Source organism: Meleagris gallopavo, chromosome Z, assembly GCF_000146605.3.
Source record: "Meleagris gallopavo isolate NT-WF06-2002-E0010 breed Aviagen turkey brand Nicholas breeding stock chromosome Z, Turkey_5.1, whole genome shotgun sequence".
NCBI lineage: Eukaryota > Metazoa > Chordata > Aves > Galliformes > Phasianidae > Meleagris > Meleagris gallopavo.
The window spans coordinates 47,833,949-47,840,596 of NC_015041.2; positions in this window are offsets into that span (position 1 = coordinate 47,833,949).

A 6,648-nucleotide genomic window follows, 5' to 3' on the forward strand; every position below is an offset into this window, starting at 1 on the left:
TTTTTGCATAATGTATAATACCTGAATTTTAACAGTACTTGGCCAAAAAGATTAACTTGTTATTTGTTATTTACACATCTTGAGAGTCTTCTGGATGTTTTCTTTAGAGTTGATAAGGTAGTAAGGCCTATCTGCTTTTATGTTGGCATCCTGGAAAGCAGAAAAAAACAAGGCTGTGCTACCTTCTGCTAACTTGCATCCCAGTTCTGACGAACAGAACGGACTGCTGCAGGATTGTTGAGATCCTGATGAGAAAGTTATGCTCTTGTCTTCCTATTTTTACTCTCATCCACTCTTCTTCCTTCTACAGCCTCACCCAGAAGAAGCCAAGAGTACTTAGACCAAAAGTCTTGGATGGGGAAGGTAATAAAAAAGAGATTTCCTTTTGTATAAGGTCAAGGCAGTGGAGAGCTATAAATTGAGGCATTATTAAATGACAAGTTTGTTCTGTTTACTAGCATTTAGTAATGATACTCACTTTTATTTCCATATCAGTAATTGCTTTCAGCTCATTAGGAATTAAATTGAATTAAAGAGTAATGAATAAGCATTCCATTTTGCATCTTTCTGTAGCATTTAAAAGAAATAAGCTAGCAAAGTGAGATACATGAGGTCTACATGGCCCTAGATAAGATTTATTAGGCTCAGCTCAGCTGAAAACCAATTTCAGAAGTACATCTTAGAAGGAAGATTAAATACTTCTACAATGCTTGTATTTTTTGATGCAGCAGCTCTCCTGAAATACTCTGAAAGCGTGAGTCATTAAGCTAATTCTGACACAAAACAAACAGAACAGGTTTTAACCTTTCTTAGTATGAGTGTCTTCATTTCGCCTGCAGAGACACTTCATCTTTTCTGAGATGAGAAAGATAGACACTTTCATAGCTGAGTTGGCACTTCTGTTTTGTTCTCTAATTGGCTTGTCTGAGTTTGAGTGCAACTATGCCCTTTTGAAAGCTTTAGGTTTAATTCTGCCCCAGGGACCCTCATGAGAGCCATTAGATTTTGGAAATGCACATCTAAATTCATTATTTGATTTATTTTTTCCCTAGAACAGCAACTAATACCTCTACATGTTATACTGTATGTTATACTCAAATAATTTCATAGTAACATGTTTTTTTCATTCGTGTAACTTTATTATCAGAATATCCATACAGCTTGCTACTCTGGATGAAGTCACAAAATACAATGCACAAAGTGTTACGTGTTTCACTCTGGTGTATGATTATAGTTTATTTCTTACATAGATCATAAGCCACCGTATTTTGAGAGATTTACATAATATATTGTAGCCATGCATTTCAAAGAGCCTGCTTATTTGACATTAAATTAACGTGTACAATAAAGCAGCACTTGCAACACTTGGAAATAAAAATATTTTGATTGATCCCTCTACATAGACAACATTTTAATTTAGCTAAATTTTCAGCAATCTTGCTGCTCATGTCTGCTCTGGGCATCATTTTTCATTTCTGAAGCCACAGTTTAAGTAATTCATTTCTAGGATGATAATGGGAACATTTGAAAAGATGTTCATTGATTTTGTGGAGAAATTGCTTCATCTCTGGTATTGTATTAAGCACAACAAAATTTAGCAGAGCTAGCTCCTTTTCTGTTCGCTTGTTTTAAACAAGGCACACATCCTTTACTGTTCTTGAGGAAAACTTTACACTGGGCAAATTAGCTTCCCCATGTAAATAGTTATTAGAAAATCTGTTAAAATATTTAGATAGAAGCTCTGGAGATTAGATATGTAGTGCTACTTCCTGTATACAAGCCTTTTCATATTTTCCTTTTCATATTTTCCAGTCCTTAAAGAAAAACTGAATGACTTCGAATTCTTTCTTCAGTTTGTGCTTTCAGCTAGAGAATTCAAAAGAAAGTAATGCCCTCCAATTTTATTTTTTTTACAAAAAACTTTATTCAGTGGCTCAGTGAAACTTAACAAAATCATCCAACTCAAGCAGACATGGAAAACTGCAGTTTTAAAGGAGTAACAATAAATGAGTAGAAGAATTACAACACACAAGCTCATTAGAAAATTACGACAGTCCAAGCAAATGTAACACTAACTCAGATCTAACTTCATCTAGAGTTACAATGACCGCGTTCTGAAACAAGTATTTCTACTAACTTGCTTAGACCAAAGGGAATGGCAGTCGTAGAAGTCACTGCCAAAAGCATTAAGACAAATAGATCTAGTACTGTTTTCCTTTTGCAGAGGACTATTTGAAAGTATGTCACCCACTTCAACACAAGATTAACTGGGAAAGCAGAAGCCAGCTTCCCTGGCAGTACTGTACTGACTTTAGTTCCCACAATCATTTGTGCACTTAAATTCTTATCGCAGCCGAAGGCCTAAATTGTTCATGTTACCAAAGACAAAGCTGAAGTATGTTGGATAGAGCTGCATGCATTTGAAGTTGAAAGTTAGAATTTGAATACATACGATTTTTAGTACATCTATTAGTTACACAGTGTCATTTTAGAACAGGAGTAGGTGCAGTCTTTGTGTGAACAGCTTGAAGTTGTACCTGACTGTTAAACCACCTGTCAGTTAACTGAAGGATTCTGAAAAGCTTAATACACAAGCTTTTTGGGTATTTCCCATGTAAATTCTTCTCTCCCAAAGTGCCCATAGCATGCTGTTTTTTGATAGATTGGTCTCTTCAAATCCAGCTCCCTAAACGAAAAGAAAAAATATATGTATTCCAACATGTCTTGTGTTTTAGACATATCAGAGGGATAATTAGTATTATCCCTGGAAGAAAGATGAGTTAGGCATTGTGTGGCACAGCCACACAGATTTATAGCAGCAATTAAAGTAATCAATTTAAAGTAATTACAGTCAGCTTTCTTCAGATCTATTAAAGGCAAACAAATAAGGCTTTTTAAACTTTGTGATGCAGAAGCACTGCAATTGGAATTAAGCTTAGGTGCAATTGTGCAAGCATTCATGTATTCTGTCTTATTTAAAGTATACTACAGAATATTTTCTGATGCTACTGTGCTATAAAGACAATGGTGATCTCAAAAGAAGCAAAGGTGCATGAAATCATTAGAATAGGGCTTAATAGCAATTATGATTAGATAAACAGTAAACATGCAAGTCATGATCATTGTTTTTCATTCTGTACTATGTAGTAGATTGCAGCTATGCTAAAAGGTTAGTCACAGGTATCCATACAGATGTTTCTCTTTATTTTAGATAAGGCATGATACATTTTCTTCTATCTGTGCTTTCTTATATTTATTATTCTATTTAATTATATTTGAAAGCGTGCTCAAAGTAAATTGTTCATACTTTGAAAACTCTCTTAGGAATAGCAGATTAAGGAAAGAAGAGCAAATACTAGCAGCATAGTTAATCTATTTCAGATGGTGAAGGTATTACATATTCTCACACTTGATCTCATGATGTACAGCAGCTAAGTCTCAAATAACATTTTCTGCAACATGATCACACTTTCCAAGAGCTAGAGCAGTCATTTGTACTTGACCCTAGTAGAAAAGCCATCAAAATATGAGTTCTGACTAGATGAAAAGTGAGACAGCATGAAGTATTTTGATGCTTAGCTGCTCAGAACTGATAATCAGCACCATTTAAATAACTTTGAAGGTCATGGGGGTAAAGCTTAACAAGGAAATATTCACTATACCATATTCTTGGTTTTGCTTGCTTTCTTTTCCTTTTCTAATGTTTTCACAATTTCAGGGCTAGGAAAATGTACTTTAAAAAATGTGGCGGTTTTGAACGCATTCAATCAAGGAAAGTATCTGATATTTGCTGATGGTGATGAACTAACATAATTACAAAGGCACAGAGGAGTTTTAAGCTGTTAACACTTAGAAATGTTACCTAGCAACTTGAGTTGCTAAAATGCTTTGCATTATCTCAGAAAAAAAAATTGGGGGGGGGGAAGGGGAGGAAAGTTAGCTCTATTGTCAGTATATATGTTTGGATAAGATCCTAAACAGAAGTGCAAAAGGTTGGCCAAACCAGAAAAACGTGTTGACAATGCTTGATTCTGAGAGCTGGCTCTCATTTCAAGCAACAAAAGAACCTCCTATTCATTCATTCAAATGTTGGCATTTTACCCCTCAGAATAAAACACAGTAAAGATTTCTATAGAATATACACTAGAATAGACTAGATAGATAGACTAGAAAGATAGATAAATAGACTAGAAAATAGACTAGAATGATAGGAATAGCTCCAGATGGAAAAGAGAAGTAAATCATTTAGATCAGTTCACTCAAATAAATGTGTTAACATTAAGCTAGTTTTAAAACTAGCATTGCTGAAAGTGACAAAGTGGTTCCCTGATGCATGAAATCATACTCTTGCTGGTACGTATCTTAGACTTGAGCTCCAATGCCAAATTTTATGAAGCTTAATAAGGGATGAATACACAGTGTGGTAGCTTCCTTAATAGGAAAAAAAGAGGTGAGAATCAGCCGGGAGATTCAAAAGGACTGAGATTTTGAACCTCTAGCAACAACCTCTACCCCCTAAGGGTTCACCTACAGAATCATGAGTTAATCAAGGAAAAAAAAACAAACAGAAAGAAAAATATTAAGATCAAATAACAGCTACACTGTATGGAGGTCAATCACTGCTGATAAGTACAGATGATAAATCTACTTCCTTTTTCCAGCCCTTTCTCTGAGAGAGCAGGATAATTTCCATGCTTCATTAAACATAAGGATTAATGTCTGTCTAAAACACCTGCTTGCTCAGGCCCAGAAATATTTCAGAAAGGTATATGGCTGAGTTGGCTGCAGGAGGTTTCTGTGTCCTCACTGACTATATGGTAGACTCAATGACTCATGCTTCTGAACACAACTGAATTTTCACTTCAAGACAGTTCATTTCATGGTGGCCTTTTTCTTTCTTCTTTTTTCCTTTTTTCTTTTACTTTTCCTTCCCCCTCCCACTGCCTCCCCCCTTTTTTAACACAAGATATTTCAATCTCTTATCAAAGTTTATGGAAGTATTTAAAAAATCTGTGTTCCTTTTAAATCAAATTCAGTTGACTTCAAAACAGGCTACGTAGGGCTGTATGACAACTAGTGACAGAGTCTCATTGCTCAGATTTTCTGATGCAGAATGCAGGCTTGAAGAAGCTAGTAACTTAAAAATGTTGTTTTCTCTTCTGGGCTAATGGCCAGCATTCCCAGAAAAGCAGTGGCAAACACTAAAACATCCGACTCATTTCAAAGTGGCACTGTCTTGTGCCATCTTGTGACAACTGTCTCACAGACTGTTACTATTTAAAGATTAAAAGCAGGGAGACCTTGTTTAATTTTCTTCAGTAAAAGTCAATCTTTCTGATGCCTTCCAGATAAATCTGGGATTCGGAGGCTTACATGCCCCTTAAACAGATTGTTTGAAAAAACCTATCTACATCTGATATTAAATTTTAATTGTACTTTATCAAGCTCACTACCACCTGGCTAATAAACTGCAACACAACACACTACCACTGTTACTGGGAGATGTAACATTAAATAATTGACACCAGTCTTACTTACTCAGTACATCTTGTGACCAGATTTGAAAATTGCCCGTTGTATATCATACTGAGTGTGTGGGAGAGGCAACAGCAGAAATGATAGCAATATTAGATATATAATGAAGGTGACTTTTGGGAGGTTAGGAGCCAGAAACTTTAATATTAAACTGTTAAAAGAACATTAAAAATATTATTTATTTCAGCAAATACTAACAGCACCTTATGATAGCTCCAAGACGTAGATCAAAGTTTTTCTGTACAATCTCAAGCAGCTCTTCTTCAGATCTGTCTGAGGTTCCATAATGAAACACTGAGATAGCAAGAGGATCACTCAGACCAATAGCGTATGATAGCTGTGGAAGACATGCATGTAACCCAGATGCAGTTAAAACATTCCTTCCTACATTTTACCTCGGAGAAAGGAAATGGTTATCTCATTTATCAATGGAAGATCACATGTACTTTCATATATATATTTCCTATATATATATAGGGAATATGTTTTTGCTATTTGTCCTTTTAGTTAAGTCTAATGTTAGGACTAAAGTTAGGCCTCTTTTTCATTAATAAATAAGCCAATAATTTTATGTCATACTACATAAAACATATGTAGTATCTGTGATATTATGTAGCTGATCAGACTGTAGTTCCCACCATTATTTTGGCTTTTCAGTATTACAGGCTGGCTAGCAAGGAAACAATGTACATTGCAAAGCCAACTCAATCATCAGGCTAACTGAAGGCCAGCAAGGTCTTATCATAGCATACAGCTACTACAGGGCACATTTCTAATTCTATTTGATACGTTTTTATTTTCATTATCTTTAATCCAGACTCCAATGACTTAACCTTTGCTTTTCTGCTCTCATTCTCTTCTCTCCTCCTTTCTTAATTTCTGTTAATAGTTCTTAATAACTGTTAATATCTGACACCTCCAAGTTTGCTATTAACATAATTAGTCTTGCCATATCTAAAGTCAGGCTTGGGAATTTAAGGAGGATTTCTCAGTTATGAAACAACAACATTCCCACCTGACTGAAGAATTAAGACAATGGTGCATGTGTTCCAAAATACCACTAAAAATGTGCATCCCAGGAAGCCAGATGTGTTCTGTCTCCTCAGAGAAGGA